Source organism: Lathyrus oleraceus, chromosome 5 (assembly GCF_024323335.1).
Source record: "Lathyrus oleraceus cultivar Zhongwan6 chromosome 5, CAAS_Psat_ZW6_1.0, whole genome shotgun sequence".
Lineage (NCBI taxonomy): Eukaryota > Viridiplantae > Streptophyta > Magnoliopsida > Fabales > Fabaceae > Lathyrus > Lathyrus oleraceus.
This window is the reverse complement of record NC_066583.1, coordinates 332043982-332068506: the sequence shown is the minus strand read 5'-3', so window position 1 is coordinate 332068506 and position 24525 is coordinate 332043982.

Sequence of the window (24525 nt, the reverse complement as noted above, 5' to 3'; positions counted from 1 at the left end):
TAATGTCATAATTCAAGGTTCCGGAGACGGTACGATTGCCAAAATTCAAAATCTGTGGCCGCTCGCTAGCACATCGCTAAGCGAGCCTGGAGCGAATATTCGCTAAGCCTTCGCTAGGCGAAGCAGAGGCGAACGTACCAGTAGCTGTTCTCATGTTTCGTTTTATGTTTGTCTTATTGTAATCATGCATTATTTGGCCTTGTGACTATTGTGTTCATTCTGTAGTGCAATTTTCAATTGCACTTTAACTTGGTATTCTCACCCGTGTGTTTAATTTGTGTTAAAGCTCGCATATTCTCAAGGAAGTGGCTGGCTAGGTACTCCACTTTATGTGTGGAAGACTTTCATGGAGATGGATTCTAAATTATTTCACTTTAACGTGAAAATTCATATTGATTGCCTAACCAATTTTAGTGTATTGATTCTTAATGTATTGATTTTAATGTATCGATTTAATGCGGAATCATCATAATTACCTAATGAACTTAAAATATGGACTTTAAATAAACCATACCGGACCTCTCTTTATTACCCCACGATTACGTAATACGGTCATGTCCCGCGAATGTGGGGATACACTTAGCAATGGCCCTTCGATTAAATCATCATAAAATAAATCATGGTCCCTCGGATGTTGCCTTCGGAAATACGATTTTGTCCCTCGATGACCCTTCGATGTAGCCTACGGTTAAATGATGATAGTCCCTTCGAATGCTAAGGTATCCTCACAACTGTTGCCTTCAATGACCAATCGATGACCCTACGATGACCCTTTAACATCCAAAGGATAAACTACTTACTTCTCAATAGTAAGGACAGTTTTACCCTCATAAGGATAGGAAATGCCCGGAAAGACCTCGGACAGGTATAACCTTAATTGCTCATTCATAACCTAAAAAATACTTTTCACACCTCACACCTTTCAAACATCCTTTTGGAAAATCACCACTTAGCATACATCCGTACTAGGATCATTGTCGAGTTATATTTCTCTAAACTACTTTCAAAACACTAAACGAGATAACCACTTTGTATACATTCATACAAGAATCATTACAAAGTTAAATTCTCCCTTTTCAAAACATCCTTCACACATTTCTCAACCACCTTTTTCAAACTAGAAAACATAAATGATTGAGCAATTAAGAGCCCATGGATAACCATGGATATAAAGGGTGCTAATACCTTCCCTTTGTATAAAGTACCTCCCGAACCTAAGAATCTAAATTAAGGTCTTTCCTGTTCTTTTCCACCTTTCCTTATGGGATAAAAGAAAAGTCGGTGGCGACTCTTGCTAACCGCGACATCGCGATTAAAAAACAAAAAGTCCAGTTCACCGTATGACAGAACTGGCGACTCTGCTGGGGAATACAAAGAGAGGTCCACCTTAAAAAAAAAATCATTTATGTTTTCCTAATTGTTCTTTTGTTTAAGGGAATTGTTGAGTGAAAGATCCTACACCCGGATCTAGTGTACCTTAGGTAAGTAGCAATAGATCATCGCGACTATCCGGCGTATACTGGAATGGTTAAAATGATAGCTACGGTTAATGTGACACTTTGGATGTCCTGATGTTCCTCATGTTCACTTGAGGAGAAATTTGGCATTCGCGTGGTGTCATCAAAGCATTAACCAGACCTTTAGAACCCTAATTGACTTATCCTAGCCATTAGAAAGTAGTGAGATAACTGATTTCGGTTCCGACTGAGGTTGGTTGATACTCGATGCTACACTCTTTGAGATTGGACTTTAGGGAAGCTTCGGTCAATCACTTGATGTTGCACTGAAGTGGACTTAAAGAAAGGTCGATGATTGGAGATCCTTCTAGAACCCGGTTACTATTCTAGGACAGGTTGAACCAACCAAACTTCAGTGGGGAGGGTATTCACCTATGGAACTCATGCAAGCCTTAAAACCTAGGAATAATTGTTGTGTGACATGCTTGTGTTTGCATAACATCATAACATCATAACATCATGGCATCATACTAACCATTTCAAGGACTTAGGAATTTAGCTTTGCTCTGTTGAACAGGTTATGGCTTCCAGGAAGACTATCCGGATCAATCTTGTAACGATCTCTCCTCAACTCAAGGATTTGGTGTCAGAACTCCCCGATCATGCTCAGTTCAACAAGAAACATGGTCATCTCCTCAATTTGGTTACCACTGGTTTCAAAGAAGATATGATGAGAGTCCTATTCCAGTTCTTCGATCCTAAGCATCATTGCTTCACTTTCCCAGATTATCAGTTGGTACCCACATTAGAAGAGTTTTCCAAGCTGCTTGGGATACCTATCCTTGATCAAATACCTTTCAGTGGTCTGGAAAAGATGCCAAAGTCTGAAGAAGTTGCCGCAGCTCTACACATGACGAAGTCTGACATTGAGACCAACTGGGTAACAAGGAGTGGAGTTAAGGGCTTACTTGCCAAATTTCTGGTAGGTAAGGCCCGAGAATTCCTAAAAGTTATGAATGTCCATGCTTTTGAAGACGTTCTAGCATTGCTAATCTATGGTTTGGTGCTATTCCCTAATCCGGACCAATTCATAGACGTGAATGCTATTAAGATATTCCTCACTCATAACCCTGTGCCTACCTTGCTTGGAGACATCTTGCATTCCCTTCACACTCGTACTATGAAAAGGCAAGGGACTCTCATGTGCTGCATACCTTTACTGTCTAGGTGGTTTATTTCGCACCTTCCTCAATCAGTCTTGAAGAATGATCAAAATCTGAAATGGTCTCAAAGGATAATGGCACTCTCTCATTCAGACATCCGGTGGTGTTCTAACCTCAGAGAAAATGTTATCATCATCGACCGTTGTGGAGAATTCCCTAATGTACCACTCATGGGGATAAGAGGAGGTATTACTTATAATCCTGCCTTAGCCCTACGTCAGTTTGGGTATGCTCGAAGGGATGGTCCACATGAAATGATTGTTCAAGGTACAGTGTTCGACTATGACAATGACCCTCAAAATCTCCGTCAAAAGTTTGTACGAGCTTGGGGCATGGTGAAAAGAAGCAATTTAGGAAAGAAAAATTCTATTCCTATGGAGCCTTATCTCAGATGGGTACGCGCCAGAGCTCGTGAACTTGTCATGCCATATCTTGCAGTCGGACCATTGATTGTTGAATCAGAGGTCGAAGGAGGTACTTCCCAGATCATTCCTTATCCAGATATGCCTACTGATGTTGAGGAATTGAAAAGATCCTGGACCCAGTTGAGGGAGGAGAGAGATACTTTCGAAGCTCAGTTCAATGCAGAAAGGAAGAAAGTACTAGAGCTCACCAGTCAGCTTAATGAGGAACGAAGACTCAATGCATATCTTCGCCCAAAAAGAAGTCGCCCCTGGGAGACTTGAGCTTTCATTGTATTTTATTATTGTTCCTTTTGTAATGAACATTGATCAAAAAAAGTTAGCAATAAACATTTCTCTCTTATTGGTGATTTACGCAAAGTTGAATTTCAAAAGTCCTTGAAAACATTTCATACATTGCATAGCATAACATAACATTGCATAACAGGTATTCTAAAGGACCATATTCTCACGGTCTGCCTCTTAAACAGAAAAATGGATCTCGAACAAACTGTCAAAGATCTCCAGACTCAGAATGCTCAATTCAAGGAGATGATGCTAAGCTTATCCAAGGGGCAGGAGGAACTGAAGGCTCTTTTGGTCGAAAAGAAGAAAGACAAGAAAGCTGTGAGCTTCATTAACCCGGGCAGAAGGCGTAAAGGACAGGCTACGGGAATCAAATTTGGAATCCCGAATGGCCCAGAAGAGGGGGCGGAAAATGATTCAGAGGAGGAGAATGCTGATTTCTCTAACCCTGAGGATGACGATGAAGAGTATGAAAATGAACAGTACTCTCCAAGGGATGATAAGTATAAATTGCTGGAGGAACGCATGCTAGCCATGGAGGGTCAGAAGACACCTGGTCTGGATTTCGAAAGTTTGGGTCTGGTCTCCGATGTGACCATTCCCCGCAAATTCAAAATCCCCACTTTCACTAAGTACGATGGTGCGTCTTGTCCTCAGATGCATCTAAGGGCTTATGTGAGAAAGATTCAGCCGCATACCACTGATAGGAAGCTGTGGATTCATTTCTTCCAAGAGAGCCTGGCTGGCACACAGTTGGAATGGTATTATCAGCTCGAGAGCTCTGACATCCGCACCTGGACTGATTTAGCAACAGCTTTCTATAAACAGTACCAGTATAACTCTGAACTAGCACCTACCCGGCTACAGTTGCAGAATATGACTATGGGATCTAAAGAAAGCTTTAAAGAATATGCTCAAAAGTGGAGAGATTTGGCTGGCAGAGTCAAACCCCCTATGACTGACAGAGAATTGGTGGACATGTTCATGGGCACCCTGACTGGCCCATTCTACAGCCACTTACTGGGGAGTTCTTCATCAGGTTTCACTGAACTTATATTAACAGGTGAACGTGTTGAAAGCGGCATCCGAAGTGGAAAGATACAGGCGGCTACCTCTGCAAGCACCAAAAGGTCCTATCAGGGGAGGAACGAATCAAATGCTGTGTACGGTCAAAAGGGTCGTAACAAGAAAAACCGTGACCACGACATTGGAGCAGTTACGATTGCAGCACCACCATCTCAAAACTTCCAGCCCAAACAAGACAGGCCAAGAAGGCAGTTTACCAGGATCAATATGACCTTGGCACAGGCACTGCAGGGGATGCTAAAAGCAAATTTGATTACACTCAGAGATCCTCCTGCGAATCCCAACACTACTTCTTCTCGTTATAATCCCAATGCCAGGTGTGCTTATCACTCCGATAGCCTCGGGCATGATACAAACGATTGCTGGTCACTGAAGAATAAGATTCAGGATATGATCGAAGCTGGAGAAATTGAGTTTGAGCCTCCGGAGACTCCTAATGTCATCACTGCTCCTATGCCTAACCATGACAAGACTGTTAATGCTATGGATGACGATTCTCACATTTCCAATGTGGCGGACTTAACATCTCCTCTCCCGATCATAAAGAGGAATTTATTGCAAGCTGGTTTATTTCCAGGTTGTGCTGAAGATTGCAATCTCTGCATACTCCGGCCCGAGGACTGTTTGAAATTGAAGAATGGTATTCAACGGCTGATGGACGATCGTACAGTTCTCTTCGAAAGGATTCCTAAGGCGGAAAACCCTATTGAAGAAATATCTGTGATTGCTAGGTCCAAAGTTCCAGTGAAGATTACCGCTACCAGGGCGCCTGTGAAGATTACTGCTGAGCCCAGGGTTGCTCCCCTAGTCATCACTGCACCTGGCCCGATCCCGTATTCCTCAAGCAAAGCTATTCCGTGGAATTATGGCGGTGATGTTTACGTCCATGGCGTAAAGCAAATTGACAATTCTACTAATCCTAATGGCATCGTTGGGACTAGTAAAATTACTCGAAGTGGAAGGATCTTCTCTCCAGAAATCTCACCTCCTGTCCTTGAAACTCGAGGAAAGGAACCAGTCAATCCTTCTCAGTCAGAGACACCGGTCGAAGTTACTCCCGATGATGTTGCCAAACAAGAAATGGAAGAAATGCTGAAAATCATTCGCAAGAGTGATTTTGATGTTGTAGAACAATTGGGGCATACCCCGTCTAAGATCTCGATGTTGTCCTTGCTGTTATCTTCTGAATCTCATGCCAATGCCTTGACAAAATTCCTGAAGACTGCCCATGTACCTCAGGAGACCTCCGTCGATCAGTTTGAAAACTATGTTGCTAACCTGACTGTTGACGATGGCCTAGGTTTTTCCAATGCTGACCTGACACCAGCAGGGAAGAATCACAATAAAGCCCTGCATATTTCTATTGAGTGTAAAGGGATCACCTTGTCTCATGTGTTGATCGATAATGGCTCTTCTTTGAATGTGCTACCGAAAGCCGTGCTCGATAAACTTGACTGCAAGAGCGTTGAACTGAAGCCTAGTGACATTGTGGTGCGGGCTTACGATGGTGCAAAGAGTGTTGTCCACGGCGAAGTTGTTCTCCCTATCAAGATAGGACCTCAAGTCTTCAACACTACCTTTTATGTAATGAACATTCGTCCTGCCTACTCCTGCTTACTGGGACGCCCTTGGATTCATGAGGCAGGTGTTGTAGCTTCGTCTCTCCATCAAAAGCTGAGGTATCCAATAGAGGGTAAGATCGTCACTGTGTGTGGGGAAGAAGAATACATTGTCAGTAGTGTGCATACCTTCAGATACGTTGAGATGGATGGTGAATTCTTCGAGACTCCGTCCCAGTCATTTGAAGTGGTTCCTCCGCCTAGTCCTGTCCTTAAGCCAACTCCCCTTGTGCCCGAGGTTATTCGAGCTCCTCCTGCCATGGTCTCCCTGAAGGACGCTCAAGCTGTGGTGGAAGATGGTGGTTGTACTGGCTGGGGTCAACTGATCAGCATACCCTACAAGTCTGATAAATCTGGTCTGGGATTTAGCTCTGAAAAGATGGTCAAAGATCAAATCAATGCTGTAGAAGATGCTGACAATGATTGCGACCTGGATAGCTGGATTTTCCCAACAATTGGTGACGGACTCAATAATTGGAAGGCTGAAGACACTATCCCGATTTCCTTTAGTCAGGAGTAATTGTTATTGTCCATTTAGTATTGCAAATTTTTAATTTTTCAATTGAACTTCTCCAAGCATTGTGTCTATGCCCGCGGCACAATAGCTAATTTGTTAAGGGTTTTGTCATTTCATAAGCATATTCATATTCAATAAATCAATGGACTTTTTCGCATTCAAATATTGCGCTCTTTATCTTTCCTGTCGTCTTTCAAACAAGCTATGCTTTCTTACACACACTCACATAACAAATTGCAGATCCGTATCCACTCTGGATCCTATTGATAATAATTCCGCTACTGCTCATTATGACTTTGAAAATCCAATCTACCAAGCCGAAGATGGAAGTGAGGAAGATTGCGAAGTCCCTGGAGAGCTTGCCAGACTATTACTGCAAGAGGAAAGGACTATACAGCCGCATGAAGAGTCACTCGAAGTCGTAAATCTAGATACTGAAGTAGATAGAAAAGAAGTCAGAATAGGAGCAGGATTGGAAAACAGTGTCAAAGAAAGACTGATTCGGATGTTACATGACTATGTAGAGGTTTTCGCCTGGTCTTATGAAGACATGCCAGGATTGGATACTGACATAGTAGTGCATCGGCTGCCTACGAAGGAAGACTGCCGTCCTGTCAAGCAAAAGGTTCGCCGCATGCGTCCTGAAATGTCTGAGAAAATCAAAGCCGAGGTTATGAAACAATTCAATGCCGGTTTTCTAGCCGTTACTTCTTATCCTCAATGGGTTGCTAATGTGGTGCCAGTGCCAAAGAAGGATGGTAAGGTGTGAATGTGCGTAGATTACCGAGACCTGAATAAAGCAAGTCCCAAAGACGACTTTCCACTCCCGCACATCGATGCTCTGGTGGACAATACCGCTCAACACAAAGTGTTCTCCTTCATGGATGGATTCTCGGGTTATAACCAGATTAAGATGGCACCTGAGGACATGGAGAAAACTACGTTCGTGACGCAATGGGGCACTTTCTGTTACAAAGTAATGTCATTCGGTCTAAAGAACGCCGGGGCAACGTACCAGCGTGCTATGGTGGTTTTGGTTCCATGATATGATTCATCGTGAGATAGAAGTATATGTGGATGACATGATAGCTAGATCTCATACTGAAGAGGAACATCTCGATCATTTATACAAACTGTTTGAGAGGTTGAAGAAATACAAGTTGAGATTGAACCCGAACAAATGCACTTTTGGAGTAAGATCCGGTAAACTCTTGGGCTTTATTGTCAGTGGTAAAGGAATTGAGGTTGACCCGGCTAAAGTGAAGGCTATTCAAGAAATGCCAGTTCCCCGTACGGAGAAAGAGGTCAGAGGTTTCTTGGGACGCTTAAACTACATTGCCCGATTTATCTCCCACTTGACCGCTACCTGTAGACCCATCTTCAAATTACTGAGGAAGAATCAAGAGATGATATGGAATGACGAATGCCAAGAAGCCTTTGACAAAATCAAGAAATATCTCCAGGAACCTCCAATTCTGATACCACCAGTCGAAGGAAGACCTCTAATCATGTATTTGACCGTGTTAGAAAGTTCAATGGGGTGTGTATTGGGGCAACATGACGAGTATGGTCGAAAAGAGCATGCCATATACTACCTGAGCAAAAAGTTTACCGACTGTGAAACAAGATACTCACTGCTCGAGAGAACTTGCTGTGCTTTGGCCTGGGCTGCTCGCCGACTAAGACAGTATATGTTGAATCATACCACTTTGTTGATTTCTAGGATAGATCCCATCAAATACATGTTCGAGAAGCCTGCCCTCTCCGGAAGAATAGCGAGATGGCAGATGATCTTAACGGAATACGATATCCAGTATACTACCCAGAAAGCAATCAAAGGAAGCGTGCTAGCTGATCATTTGGCTCATCAAGCGGTGGACGATTACCAATCTATGAATTTTGAGTTCCCAGATGAGGATGTCATGCTTGTTACTGATAATGGAAAACCTAAACCAGATGAAGGACCCGAATGGGGATCCCGATGGACTATGGTCTTTGATGGATCTTCTAATGCATTGGGCCATGGTGTTGGGGTTGTACTCATTTCTCCCGAGGGTTACCATACGCCTTTCACAGCTAGACTATGTTTTCATTGTACCAATAATATGGCTGAGTATGAAGCATGTATTTTTGGACTCAAAGCTGCTATAGATTGGCGAATCAAGTTTTTGAGCGTATACGGAGATTCGGCCTTGGTAATCAGTCAGATCAAAGGAGAATGGGATACTAAACATCCAAATCTCATCCCTTATCGAGAGCAGGTAATAACATTAATCCCATACTTTGAAGAGATTACATTTGAACATATTCCACGAGAAGAGAATCAGTTGGCAGACGCATTAGCTACCATGTCATCTATGTTCAGAGTCAGATGGGACGGGGAAGCCCCCAGGATTACCATTGAGCGACTAGATGAACCGGCATACTGTTATGAACTTAACACTGAGGGAGTATGGGAAAAACCTTGGTTCCACGACGTAAAAAGATATTTAGAAGCTCAGGAATACCCTGAAGGGGCATCCATCAATGACAGGAAATTCCTGAGGAAGTTCTCCGCTAAATTCTTTCTGAGTAAGGGAGTGTTATACAAACGTAATCATGACTCGACTCTGCTTCGCTGTGTGGATAAAAAGGAAGCAGAAAAGATTATGGAAGACATGCATGACGGTATTTTTGGGACTCATTCTAATGGACATACAATGGCCAAGAAGATTCTGAGATCAGGGTATTATTGGTCTACCATGGAAGCTGATTGCCACCATCATTCCAGAACCTGTCATAAGTGTCAGATCTATGCGGACAAAGTACATATGCCTCCTGCTCCATTGAACGTGTTAACAGCGCCTTGGCCCTTTGCAATGTGGGGCATCGATATGATTGGAGAGATTAAACCCACGGCTTCTAATGGACATCGCTTCATTCTCGTCGCTATTGATTACTTCACCAAGTGGGTAGAGGCAGCCTCATTCGCTTCTGTCACCAAGAATGTGGTGGCACGTTTCGTCAAGAATAGCCTTATTTGTCGATACGGCATCCCTGAAAGGATTATCACTGACAATGGTACTAATTTGAACAACAAGATGATCATTGAACTCTGCACGCAGTTCAAAATTAAACACCATAACTCTTCCCCGTACCGGCCAAAGATGAATGGCGCCGTAGAGGCTGCTAATAAGAACATCAAGAAGATCATACAAAAGATGACAGTAACGTACAAAGACTGGCATGAGATGTTACCGTTTGCCCTCCACGGTTATCGCACTTCAGTACGCACTTCGACAGGGGCAACTCCTTTCTCTTTAGTCTACGGAACGGAAGCCGTTTTACCAGTGGAAGTTCAGATTCCCTCTCTAAGGATCATGAAAGAGGCGGGTTTAGACGAGGACGAATGGATTCAGACTCGACTCGATCAGATAAATTTGATTGATGAGAAGAGACTTGCGGCTGTTTGTCACGGGCAGATGTATCAGAAGCGCATGACTCAGGCATTTAACAAAAGAGTCAAGAGACAGAGGTATCAAATTGGCGACTTGGTGATAAAGCGTATCATGCTACCACAGGGTGATCCCAGAGGCAAGTGGACTCCCACATACGAAGGGCCATTTGTGGTTAAGAAGGTATTCTCCGGTGGAGCCATGATACTTGCTACAATGGATGGCGAAGACTTCCCGCATCCTGTGAACGCGGACATAGTTAAAAAATACTACGCATAATAGAGACCCGCTAGGTCAACGTACCTAGGCAAAAGTAAGGGCATCCCGGCGAACCAAAAGGGTTCGGGCAAAAATTAGGGATAAACATATAAAGACGTGCACCCGGCAAGTCGAAAACCTGAAAAGGCGGCTTGGGCAAAAAGGGGTATCCCGGTGGACTGAAAACCTGAAAAGGCGGTCCAGGCAAAAATTAGGGATTAAAGCGTATGACTATGTCCCGTTTTCTGTCAGCTTCAACCAAGTTCAAGGGACTGAACAAGCCAATCACCTCTATCCGACAGCAGGAGATGAGATGCCTGAAGACATGATGACAGTAGTGGAATTAGAATCAATAGGACTTTTTCTGCATAGCTTTCTCTTTGTTTTCTTGACAATTTCCTCTTACTAGGATTTCTGTCTCCTTGTACACAAATTGCCTGTTTATAGGCCCTCTTTCAAAATCAATACCATTTCATTTCGGAAAAAATGTTGTTATTTTACTTTTCTGTTTTGTTTGCATAAACGTCCATTGATTTAATTTGAATTGATATATGCATTTGAATATGATCAATGTTTATCAAAAATACATGCCTAAAATGGAAATTGCAATTACTACGAGACTTCAGGACCAAGGAGAAGGTCTAACCATGCTTTCCAATGAATCCGTTGCTAATTCGATTCCCCGGCAACGCCAATTATTCCCCAGAAGAGAGTGGCATTACTAGACAAATGGGTCATCTTTTCCATCCCCGGCCAGGCTCTGTGGAGTGTTTTCACCGTCAGACAGAAATCAAGCATCCCCCAGCTGAGACAGGGTCATCAATACCAATGTCTCCGACCGGCAGACTGAGATTTATCTCCCCAGTAGTGTTCCCTGGAAGAATGTTCAGACGCCTAATGCATTCATTACATCATTTCATATTACACACCTACATACAATTTTCATTCCGCATCATTTCATAACATATACATGCATACAATGCCCGCATTTATTCCGGACGCATAATTCATCCATCACATCATATCACGGCACACACATGCATCATGACATTGCATGAAACTAACTTTATTTTTCAGGCTGATTATCCTTCTGATCGCATTCAAGATTCGAATACAGCTCTCAGATATAATCCATCTGACGAACGTTCTGACATCTTCCCAATGGTGGCATCTCTAAGCCCACCCCAGATATTCACTGCAAATACAACAAATATTATCAGATACAGCCTAACATACGGTTCATTCTGATTCAGCCCAACATATGACTCCTTCAGCTCAGATACGATCTAACGTACGATCCATTCTGGCTTTTAGCAACTCCAATACGGTCTAACGTACGACCCATTTGGATCTTCAAATCCTCGGATGCTGCCTAGCGTACGGTATATTCCGGGGTGTAGTCTGGCGTACGACTACTTTCTTCTTCAGATACAGCCTAACGTACGGCTCATTCTGCAACTCCAATACGGTCTAACGTACGACCCATTTGGACCTCCAGCTCAGATACGATCTAACGTACGATCCACTCTGATCTTCAACAACTCAAGTAAGGTTTAATGTACGACCAAGTTAGACCTTTATCTCCTCAGATGCTACCTTCGGACAGGTACATTTCTGAATGGTAGTCTAGTATACGGCTACTCCCTTACTCAGATGCTACCTTCGGACAGGTACATTTCTGAATGGTGGTCTAGTATACGGCTACTCCCTTACTCAGATGCTACCTTCGGACAGGTACATTTCTGAATGGTGGTCTAGTATACGGCTACTCCCTTACTCAGATGCTACCTTCGGACAGGTACATTTCTGAATGGTAGTTTAGTATACGACTACTCCCTTTTCAGCAGATTCAGCCTAACGGACGGCTCATTCTGCTCATATATGGTTTAATGTACAACCAAGTTAAACTTTCATCTCCTCAGATGCTACCTTCGGACAGGTACATTTCTGAATGGTAGTCTAGTATACGACTACTCCCTTTTCAGCAGATTCAGCCTAACGGACGGCTCATTCTGCTCAGATATGGTTTAATGTACGACCAAGTTAGACCTTCATCCCCTCAGATGCTACCTTCGGACAGGTACATTTCTGAATGGTAGTCTAGTATGCGACTACTCCCTTTAAAGCAGGTACAGCCTAACGGACGGCTCATTCTGGTACTCAGATGCTACCTTCGGACAGGTTCGTTTCTGAATGGTAGTCTAGTATACGATTACTCCCTTTTAAAGCAGATTCAGCCTAACGAACGGCGCATTCTGTTACTCAGATGCTACCTTCGGACAGGTACATTTCTGATCCCTCATCCCCAGCAGTATATAGCACACGCTGACTCCCCAGCGAAGGCAACAGCATGATGGATGATTCATTATACGGTCTAGCGTATGACCCGGTATGACATCCATGTCTTCAGACATCGTCTAATGTACGACACAATCGGAAGCTCGTCATCAAACTTCCTGGATGGCATCTCTAAGCCCATCCCCATCAAGACTAATGGATAGGCGCAAATTTTTGGGGCATTCTAGTGTTCAATAATCTTTCACCTCCAGACCACGAACGACACATACCATTCTACTCTCTCGGTTCAAGAATATTGAACAGGGGCAGCTGTCATACCCCAAAATTTGCCCGTCGATATTTCAAAGTATTCCTCAAGACCCTCTGACTTGCTCTGCAAGGCACTGATATCAAATGGACAAAAGCCCAGCTCACAACAGGCCCAATCCAAAGGCGGCCCAAAATAGCTTGCTCGCTAGGCGAGCAGTCCCTTCGCCTAGCGAACATTTCATCATGACACTCGCCCAGCGAAGCATCAGATCCAGGAAAAAGCCCAGAACTAGCTTGCTCGCTAGGCAAGCAATTCCTTCGCCTAGCGAAGCTTGCGAAAATCTGAAGTTTTGGACCTCATTTTAAGCCCATTAGGTCACCACCACTACTACTATAAATACCAGCTCCTCAGCCACGAAAATAACACACAGACCCAGAGGGAGAAACACAGAAACCCTGCTGATCCAGAGAATTCAGAAGACGGAAACCCTGAAGGCCGCTCACCCGCCTCGAAGCTACCACCGCCCAGCTCAATCCGATACCTAGAGTGATCAGTTCAACATAGCAATTGCAAACAGGTTTGCGTATTATCGCTGTTATATGCTTCCAATTGATAACCGTTACCTACATAATGCATCATGATTAAATTTTGATATGTAACCTGATTTCACATGCAAATTTAAGTATGCTTGAACATCATGAATGCTATCCATGCTGTGCCTGTAATTTAATGTCATAATTCAAGGTTCCGGAGACGGTACGATTGCCAAAATTCAAAATCTGTGGCCGCTCGCTAGCACATCGCTAAGCGAGCCTGGAGCGAATATTCGCTAAGCCTTCGCTAGGCGAAGCAGAGGCGAACGTACCAGTAGCTGTTCTCATGTTTCGTTTTATGTTTGTCTTATTGTAATCATGCATTATTTGGCCTTGTGACTATTGTGTTCATTCTGTAGTGCAATTTTCAATTGCACTTTAACTTGGTATTCTCACCCGTGTGTTTAATTTGTGTTAAAGCTCGCATATTCTCAAGGAAGTGGCTGGCTAGGTACTCCACTTTATGTGTGGAAGACTTTCATGGAGATGGATTCTAAATTATTTCACTTTAACGTGAAAATTCATATTGATTGCCTAACCAATTTTAATGTATTGATTCTTAATGTATTGATTTTAATGTATCGATTTAATGCGGAATCATCATAATTACCTAATGAACTTAAAATATGGACTTTAAATAAACCATACCGGACCTCTCTTTATTACCCCACGATTACGTAATACGGTCATGTCCCGCGAATGTGGGGATACACTTAGCAATGGCCCTTCGATTAAATCATCATAAAATAAATCATGGTCCCTCGGATGTTGCCTTCGGAAATACGATTTTGTCCCTCGATGACCCTTCGGTGTAGCCTACGGTTAAATGATGATAGTCCCTTCGAATGCTAAGGTATCCTCACAACTGTTGCCTTCAATGACCAATCGATGACCCTACGATGACCCTTTAACATCCAAAGGATAAACTACTTACTTCTCAATAGTAAGGACAGTTTTACCCTCATAAGGATAGGAAATGCCCGGAAAGACCTCGGACAGGTATAACCTTAATTGCTCATTCATAACCTAAAAAATACTTTTCACACCTCACACCTTTCAAACATCCTTTTGGAAAATCACCACTTAGCATACATCCGTACTAGGATCATTGCCGAGTTATATTTCTCTAAACTACTTTCAAAACACTAAACGAGATAACCACTTTGTATACATTCATGCAAGAATCATTACAAAGTTAAATTCTCCCTTTTCAAAACATCCTTCACACATTTCTCAACCACCTTTTTCAAACTAGAAAACATAAATGATTGAGCAATTAAGAGCCCATGGATAACCATGGATATAAAGGGTGCTAATACCTTCCCTTTGTATAAAGTACCTCCCAAACCTAAGAATCTAAATTAAGGTCTTTCCTGTTCTTTTCCACCTTTCCTTATGGGATAAAAGAAAAGTCGGTGGCGACTCTTGCTAACCGCGACATCGCGATTAAAAAACAAAAAGTCCAGTTCACCGTATGACACCTATATATTAGGAATCAGAATCTATAGAGATAGATCACAAAAACTTCTTGGCCTAAGTCAGAGTACATACATAGACAAAGTGCTGAGACGCTTTAATATGCATGATTCCAAGAAAGGATTCATACCTATGCAACATGGCCTGTGTCTATCAAAAACACAATCCCCTTCAACTAGGGAAGAAAGGGAACGCGTGAATAAGATTCCATATGCATCTACAATAGGATCTATCATGTATGCCATGTTATGTACTCGACCAGATGTCTCGTATGCTTTAAGTGCAACAAGTAGGTACCAATCTGATCCTGGTGATGCCCATTGGGTAGCTGTTAAGAATATCCTTAAGTACTTGAGAAGGACTAAGGAATCATTCTTGATATATAGAGGTCAGGAAGAGTTGGCTGTAATTGGTTACACTGATGCTAGCTTCCAGACAGATGAGGATGACTTTAGATCGCAATCTGGTTATGTGTTTTGCTTGAACGGTGGCGCTGTGAGCTTGAAAAGTTCGAAGCAAGATACAGTTGCTGATTCTACAACCGAGGCCGAGTATATTGCTGCCTCAAGTGCAGCAAAGGAAGCTGTTTGGATCAGGAAGTTCATTAGTGAACTTGGCATAGTCCCTAGTGTTGTGGATCCCATTGGTCTCTATTGTGATAACAATGGTGCTATCGCACAAGCTAAGGAGCCTAGATCTCACCAACGATCCAAACACATACTTAGGCGTTATCATCTCATTTGAGAGATAATAGATAGAGGAGATGTGAAAATATGTAAAGTACCTACACTTGATAATATAGCTGACCCACTGACAAAGCCTCTTGCGCAGCAGAAGCATGATGGCCATACTAGATCAATGGGCATACGGGGTATGCCTGATTGGCTCTAGTGCTAGTGGGAGATTGTTGGTGTAAGCCCTAGAGGTCAATACTTTTGGTTCTTGTATCGAATTATTTATTAATAATAAAATGCATTTTCTTTATTATGGTTGATTAATAAAGTCCCTAGAATAGATAGTCTGTTTAATGTATTAAGTGTGACTTAATCATGAGAACACATTAAACATAAGGGCATTGTTCTTAAAGTATCCGTAGTCGAGCTTTAATGTGAAGTGGGATAACATTAAAGCATTAAGACTATTATGTTTGTAGACTGATGATCACATCTCATGGATCATGGATAAAGAGTTATCAAGTCTTAAACATAGGTATGAATATTAGGAGTAATATTTATACCGGATTGACCCGCTATTAGAATACTATATAGAAAGTTATGCAAAGTGTCATAAGTTATTCTCATGGTGATAATAGTGTATACCACTCTTCGACCTGAAACCACTATGGATCCTAGATGTAGAGTCGAGTGCTTTATTGCTGATCCAACATTGTCCGTAACTGGATAACCATAAAGACAGTTGATGGGTACTCCACGAAGCATGCTGAGGGACATGAGTGTCCTAGATGGAATTTGCCAATCCTGCGTAATAGGATAAATGTCTATGGGCCCAATATTGAACTGGACAAGGGTGACACGGTCTATACCTTGTGTTCAATATAGACATAAGGGCAAAGGGGTAATTATACACATAATTATTATCACAGGAGGTTTTGTCAGATCACATGACATTTTCGTGACTTGGGTAGCAGTGATGTGTTCCTAGATACCGCTCACTGTTTATTATGTTAAATGCGTGATTTAATATAATTGTCAACGCCGCGAAAACCTATAGGGTCACACACAAAGGACGGATTGATGAGAGATAGAGTAACTAAGGAACACCGTAAGGTACGGTGCACTTAAGTGGGAGACGAAATATGGTAAGGTACCAAATACTTAAGTGATTTTGGGCATATTATAAGATATGGGCCAAAATACACTTAAGTGGGCTTTTTAGCTTGAAGCCCACACAAGTGGTTCTATAAATAGAACCCCTTGGGTAGAAGCATAGTCACTCCACTCCACTCAGACAGAAATTCAAGTAGAGACTTGGAATTTTGTTTCCCTCTTTCTCTCACTCAAAGCCTTCATTCATAACAGCTAGCACTGCAATTGAAGGAATCCGTTCGTGTGGACTGAGTAGAAACGTTGTCATCATTCAACGTTCGTGATCGCCCCGTGGATTTGTATCCAAGGTTTTGGTCGTTTCAAGAGATCTGCACCAAAGGTTTGAATCGCCACAAGAGGTAACGATTCTATCACTGATCATGCCCATTCGTAAGGATCACTAAATGGAGAAATTTTTAAATTCCGCTACGCCTTGGATGGCAATTCTCCTTCATTAACTTCTTCCGATGATATGCTTTTGGGAGGAAGGTTGTGTTGATAATCCAAAATCAACTATCAAAGATTTGGAGTTGTTTCTGTAACACCCCTTTTTCTACCCCAAACTACTTAACATATAATCAGAGTGAATAAGCACGCATATAAACAAAAGGGCGTCACATCGACGTTTTCAAAACTAAAAGCTTTCAAAAACCAAACATCATTCATCATCAATATACAATACACCTGATCGTATAAAATAACACATTGTAATTATCATGAATATTCAAGAATATGCGTTCGCAGTGAAAAATAATGAATATCCATGCATTTTATAAAATGATCCATGTCCCATACCATGATCATCTCTCAATAATCTCCTCAAGATAAAATAAAACCATATCCAGAATATTTGGCACTATGGCCTCTCAAACAACAAATTGCAATTAAACATGTTCACAAGTAATAACGTAATATATATCCAAACAAGATATAAGTTCAATACTACTAATCTACCCAGAGTTATATGACCAGAGCATTGACTCATTACCTAGTCTCTAAACCGAAACACGGAACTCTCCGGCTAACTCTCGAGTGAGCTACCGTCCACTTACTTCAGCAATACTACTCTGGAATATCTGCACGATGCCATGTAAAGCAACATTCAAACAGAAGGGTGAGAATTCAAATCATTATGAAGAAGTATAATAAAGCACAATGATTAAATCAACAATTAAAGGAATTCATCACACTTCGTATAACCATGTAAATAATACTAACCAATATTTATTCCACATGTTCAAACATCCATCAAAACCCAAAGAGTATAATATTCAAATCCAATACTATATTCCCAAATATACACATACTACCATTATCACATAATCACATATTTTGCCAAGTTATGTATCCAAACATCACCAAATTCAATTACCATATCTCATACACACATCACAATCACATCAATGCATACATTCAATTATCACATAACTCTAATGTGACTCAATGCAAGACATGTGACTCTATGCATGTGGTACCGCCATTCTATTTGTTTGCAAACATCATTTATACGAAAACACATATGCACACAAGAAAGGGCTCCCTAGGAGTACCTAGGACACTTTGGGTGCTAACACCTTCCCTCTGTGTAACCAACCCCCTTATCTGTAATCTCTGGAATTTTATTAGTTTTGATTTGAAAACTTCTTATTTTTGGGTTTTGTTCGTACTTTTCCCTTTTTCCCTTGGAAACAATAAAAGCGCGGTGGAGACTCTTGTCTTATTGACGTCTTGCTTATCCATAGCTTGACGATCATGAATTTACCGCTACACACATCACTATTCAGGTAGAAGTTCCAGCTAATCTTCTCAAAGTCTTCTTATCTTTCAAAGATGCCCCAGGCGGGTAAATCTGACTTTGGAGGAAACACTTAATATCAAAATACAACAGCTTCTCGTCTTTGACCTCTTCAACAACAAACACATGAGTTGGCCTATCAAGACGCATCACAATTAAATTATAAACTTCATTCCAAAATTTCACCACAATCATTGAAGCCAGCGTTGCAAGAGCATCTGCCATCCGGTTTTCATCTCGAGAGATATGATAAAACTCAACCTTTGTGAAGAAAGTTGAAATCCTCCTCGCATAATCTCTATATGGTATCAAATCGGGTTGATTCGTCTCCCATTCACCTTTGATCTGATTCACAACAAAAGCGGAATCCCCATAGACGTCAAGATATTTGATTCTGAGATCAATGGCCTCTTCAAGCCCCATAATGCAAGCTTCATACTCAGCCATATTATTTTTACATTTGAAAGTCAATCTGGCTATAAACTGAAAATGAGTGCCTTGAGGAGTAATAATCACTACCCCAATGCCATTACCATACAAATTAGCAGCTCCATCAAATACCATGCCCCAACGGGAACCAGGTTCTGGCCCTTCTTCAAGCAATGGTTCATCACAATCTTTCATCTTCAAGTACAAGATCTCTTCGTCAAGAAAATCATACTACACAAATTGATAATCTTCAATAGGTTGGTGACCCAAATGGTCAACCAAGACACTATCCTTGGTCGCTTTTTGAGATCGGTATTCAATATCATACTCGGATAACAATATCTGCTAACGGGAAATCCTCCCAGTTAAAGCAGGCTCCTCTAAAATATACTTGATTGGATTCATTTTGGATATCAACCAAGTAGTATGATTCAACATATACTGGCGCAGACGCTTAACAGCCCAAGCCAATGCGCAACAAGTCTTTTCAAGCATAGAATACTTAGCCTCACAGTCGGTGAATTTCTTATTGAGGTAGTAAAAGCATTTTCTTTCTTTACAGATTCATCTTGTTAACCAAGAACACAACCCATACTATCATCAAGCACAGTCAAATACATGATCAACGGTCTTCCTTCAACAGGCGGAGACAGAATCGGAGGCTCAAGCAGATACTCTTTGATAATGTCAAAAGCTTTTTGGCAATCTTCGGTCCAATCACAGGATTGATCTTTACGAAGAAGCTTGAATATAGGCGCACACGAAGTAGTCATATGTGATATGAATCTTGAGATATAGTTCAAGCGGTCGAGAAAACCTCTAACTTGCTTCTCAATTTTGGGCGTAGGCATTTCTTGTATTGCTTTGACCTTGGCAGGATCAACTTTAATACCCTTCTCGCTGACAATAAAGCCCAACAACTTACCAGAACGAACACCAAAAGTACACTTATTAGGACTCAAGCGGAGTTTGTACTTCCTCAAACGCTGGAATAAATTCAACAAATGCTCAACATGTTCTTCTTCATCACTTGATTTGGCAATCATATCATCAACATAGAATTCAATATCTTTATGCATCATATCATGAAAAAGAGTGGTCATAGCTCTATGGTACGTTGCACCAGCATTCTTTAAACCTAAAGGCATCACTCTATAACAGAATGTTCCCCAGGGTGTAATGAATGTGGTTTTCTCTATATCTTCGGTTGCCATTTTGATCTGATTATAACCAGAAAATTCATCCATAAACGAAAAGACTTTAAATTTAGCAGTATTGTCTACCAACGTATCAATGTGTGGTAGAGGAAAATCATCTTTCGGACTGGCTTTGTTCAAATCTATGTAATCAACACACATACGGACTTTTCCATCTTTCTTCAAAACAAGCACAATATTGGCCACCCACTGCGAATACTCGGTGGTAACAAGAAAACCAGCATCAATCTGCTTCTGCACTTCCTTTTTAATCTAGGAAAAAATGGTTATCCCGATAGACCAAAAAAATTAATTGTCCATGCAAAAGTTAGGGATCAAATATAAAAATATAAAGCTCGCTAAGTCGAAAACCTCTAAGGGCGACTTAGGCAAGAAGGAGTATCCCGGTGGACAAAAAGAATAGAAAATGTCTAGGAAAAAGTTAGGGATAAAGGAATTGGCTATGATCTTTGTGTTGGTGTAAGCCCGAGAGGCCAATACTTTTGGTACTTGTATCGAATTATTTATTAATTAATAAAAAGGCTTTTTCTTTATTATGGTTGATTAATAAAGTCCCTGGAATAGATAGTCCGTTTAATGTATTAAGTGTGACTTAATCATGAGAGCACATTAAACATAAGGACATTATTCTTAAAGTATCCGTAGTCGAGCTTTAGTGTGAAGTGGGATAACATTAAAGCATTAAGACTATTATGTTTGTAGACTGATGATCACATCTCATGGGTCATGGATAAAGTGTTATCAAGTATTAAACATAGGTATGAATATTAAGAGTAATATTTATACCGGATTGACCCGCTATGAGAATACTATATAGAAAGTTATGCAAAGTGTCATAAGTTATTCTCATGGTGATAATGGTGTATACCACTCTTCGACCTGAAACCACTATGGATCCTAGATAAAGAGTCGAGTGCTTTATTGTTGATCCAACATTGTCCGTAACTGAATAACCATAAAGACAGTTGATGGGTACTCCACAAAGCATGCTGAGGGACATGAGTGTCCTAGATGGAATTTGCCCATCCTGCGTAACAGGATAAATGTCTATGAGCCCAATATTGAACTGGACAAGGATGACACGGTCTATACCTTGTATTCAATATAGACATAAGGGCAAAGGGGTAATTATACACATAATTATTATCACAGGAGGTTTTGTCAGATCACATGACATTTTCGTGTCTTGGGTAGCAGTGATGTGTTGCTAGATACCGCTCATTGTTTATTATGTTAAATGCGTGATTTAATATAATTGCCAACGTCGCGAAAACCTATAGAGTCACACACAAAGGACGGATTGATGAGAGATAGAGTAACTAAGGAACATCGTAAGGTACGGTGCACTTAAGTGGAATACGAAATATGGTAAGGTACCAAATACTTAAGTGATTTTGGCATATTATGAGATATGGGCCAAAATACACTTAAGTGGGCTTTTTAGCTTGAAGCCCACACAAGTGGTTCTATAAATAAAACCCCTTGGGTAGAAGCATTGTCACTCCATTCAGACTCAACTCAAGTGAAGACTTGGAATTTCGTTTCCCTCTCTCTCTCTCTCACTCAAAAGCCTTCATTCGTACCAGCTAGCACTGAGATTGAAGGAACCCGTTCGTGTGGACTGAGTAGAGACGTTGTCATCGTTCAACGTTCGTGATCGCTCCGTGGATTTGTATCCAAGGTTTTGATCGTTATAAGAGATATGCACCAAAGGTTTGAATCGCCACAAGAGGTAACGATTCTATCACTGATCATGCCCATTCGTAAGGATCACTAAATGGAGAAATTTTTAAATTCCGCTGCGTCTTGGATGGCAATTCTCCTTCAGTGGTATCAGAGCCACTCACGAAACCATGAATCTGATAACTGTTTTTGTTCTGTAATAATATGATTAAAGACAGAATGGATCAAAGATTAAATTGAGATCGATCAAGTTATATATATATGATATATGTAATCCTGATGCAAAATATATTATATATGATATAGTGTTCTCGTTTCGTTCATTCAAACACTCAATGATTGTTTTCCTTTGAGCGATCAATGGTCGTTTTCTTCTTGATCCGACATTAGTATGGTGAAGCAATGACATGTTGATCAATCATACTGAATTAACAATCGAGATGTGTTTGACAGTCTGAAATTGGTGCATCAGGGTTAGTGATGGCACAAGGGTTGTGTTGTCAGAGAGTTATGCGATTGGGGTTTGACTGCACAAGAGTTGTGCTTTCTAAACACTTTTTGGAACAGTGTTAACCGGTTAACACATTTGGTTAACCGGTTAACACAATACGAAATAATTTTTTTTAAGGTTTTCAAACAGTGTTAACCGGTTAACGCATATGGTTAACCGGTTAACGCAAGACGGAAAACAGTTTTCCAAGAGATTTTCAAACAGTGTTAACCGGTTAACACATTTGGTTAACCGATTAACGCAAGGCAGAAAATAATTTTTGAACAGATTTCAAACAGTGTTAACCGGTTAACGCATATGGTTAACCGGTTAACTCAAGGCAAAATTCACCCGTTCGGCTAACTCAGTGCTTTAAAAGTATCAAGTGTTGATGCGAAAAGCGACATCGATTTTAAATGAATTGTTCATTAAAATGTGGTGATCGGTCGTCGAGATTTAATTTGATTTTAATTAATTAAAGGAATTAATAATAATAATGTGTTTATTATTGTCTTGTGGTGATCGGTTATGGCCTTAGTTTTCCTTTGTTCTGTTTTGGGTTTAAAATACGACCTGCGTGTCGTGCCTCTCTCTTAATCTCCCAAATGTAACTTCTTTTCTCATCTCACTCCCTCGTATGTAAAACGAGTTTCTTTATGTAATGTAATGTTATGAAGAAAGCAAAGTAGTCAGTGCCAAAGGAGGACAACCTTGGAGATCTTGCTTGGAGAAGCTTAGATCGTTGTTAGGTTAGCTTAGGTTCTCTCATTGGCTTGGGAGAACAATTGCGCTAGGGGCCATAACTGTTTCATTATGTATGTATGTATGTTGATGCATGTAAATGTATGTTGATGCATGTGAGAGACGGTTTATATGATAAACAAGCCGGTGAGATCAGAAAAATTGCAATTCCCTCAAATTAAATATTAAGTTTATGCTTTTCAAGTTTTAACACTCATCAAGACTAGTAATGGATAATGTAGGTTTCGCCTACGCGAGGTGCATGTTCTATATTAGTAAGGTGCGATGGAATAATTGTAATATCCAACTGTTAAAACAATGGGTCAAACTTAACTAAACAAATTATAATAAGATTATAAATGTTTAGAAGCAAGAGTTGGGAATGATCCATATGATGGATTGGAATAAGGAGTTATTCACCCAACTGAAATTTTCGAGAGTTATATGAGATACAACTGGAAGGAGTTCCTACCTAAATAACCTAGTTTTATGTAATCCGCCTACGCGGACTTAGAACGAAGTGAAATATGGATCTCGACCCACTAGAAAATCTTCCAACGGGATTTTCCGAATCAAGTGATGAGGGTCATTTGTTTTGAGTAAAATAGTGGGAGCATATTTAATTAAAGGCCTAATTAAATATGTCCATGATACTTATATTTTCATTAATCCTTATGTAGACTACCATGACAACAAACACCTCTAACAACATATTGCGATCAAACCTTGACAAGGAAAAATTGTCTGGGACAAATTTCCTGGATTGGTACCGAAACCTGAGGATTGTCCTCAAACATGATAAAGGGAAAGGCAAGGAAGTTGCCAAACCCAAACCCACTAGTGCTGCTTTAAAGCATAGTGGAGGCATAGAAAAAGAAGGCACCTGCTTCCATTGCGGTAAGACCGGACACTGGAAGAGGAACTGCCCAAAGTACCTGGAAGATAGGAAGAATGGAGTAGAGACTCCAACTTCAGGTATTTTTGTTATTGAAATTAATTTGTCTACTTTTGCATCATGGGTATTAGATACTGGATGCGGTTCTCACATTTGTACAAATGTGCAAGGACTAAAAGGGAGTAGAAAATTGGCAAAAGGTGAAGTCGACCTACGAGTTGGTAATGGAGCAAAGGTTGTTACCTTAGCTGTAGGAACTTATGAATTGACTTTACCTATTAGTTTAATAATTCAGTTAGAGAATTGTTATTATGTACCTGTAATTAGCAGGAATATTATTTCCGTTTCTTGTTTGGACAAGTTCGGTTTTTCGTTCATAATAAAGAACAATTGTTGTTCAATTTATTTGAATGATATATTCTATGCTACTGCTCAAATGAACAATGGATTATATGTCGTTGATCTTGAGATGCCAGTTTATAACATTAATACTAAAAGGATGAAACCTAATGAGTTAAATCTGACTTACCT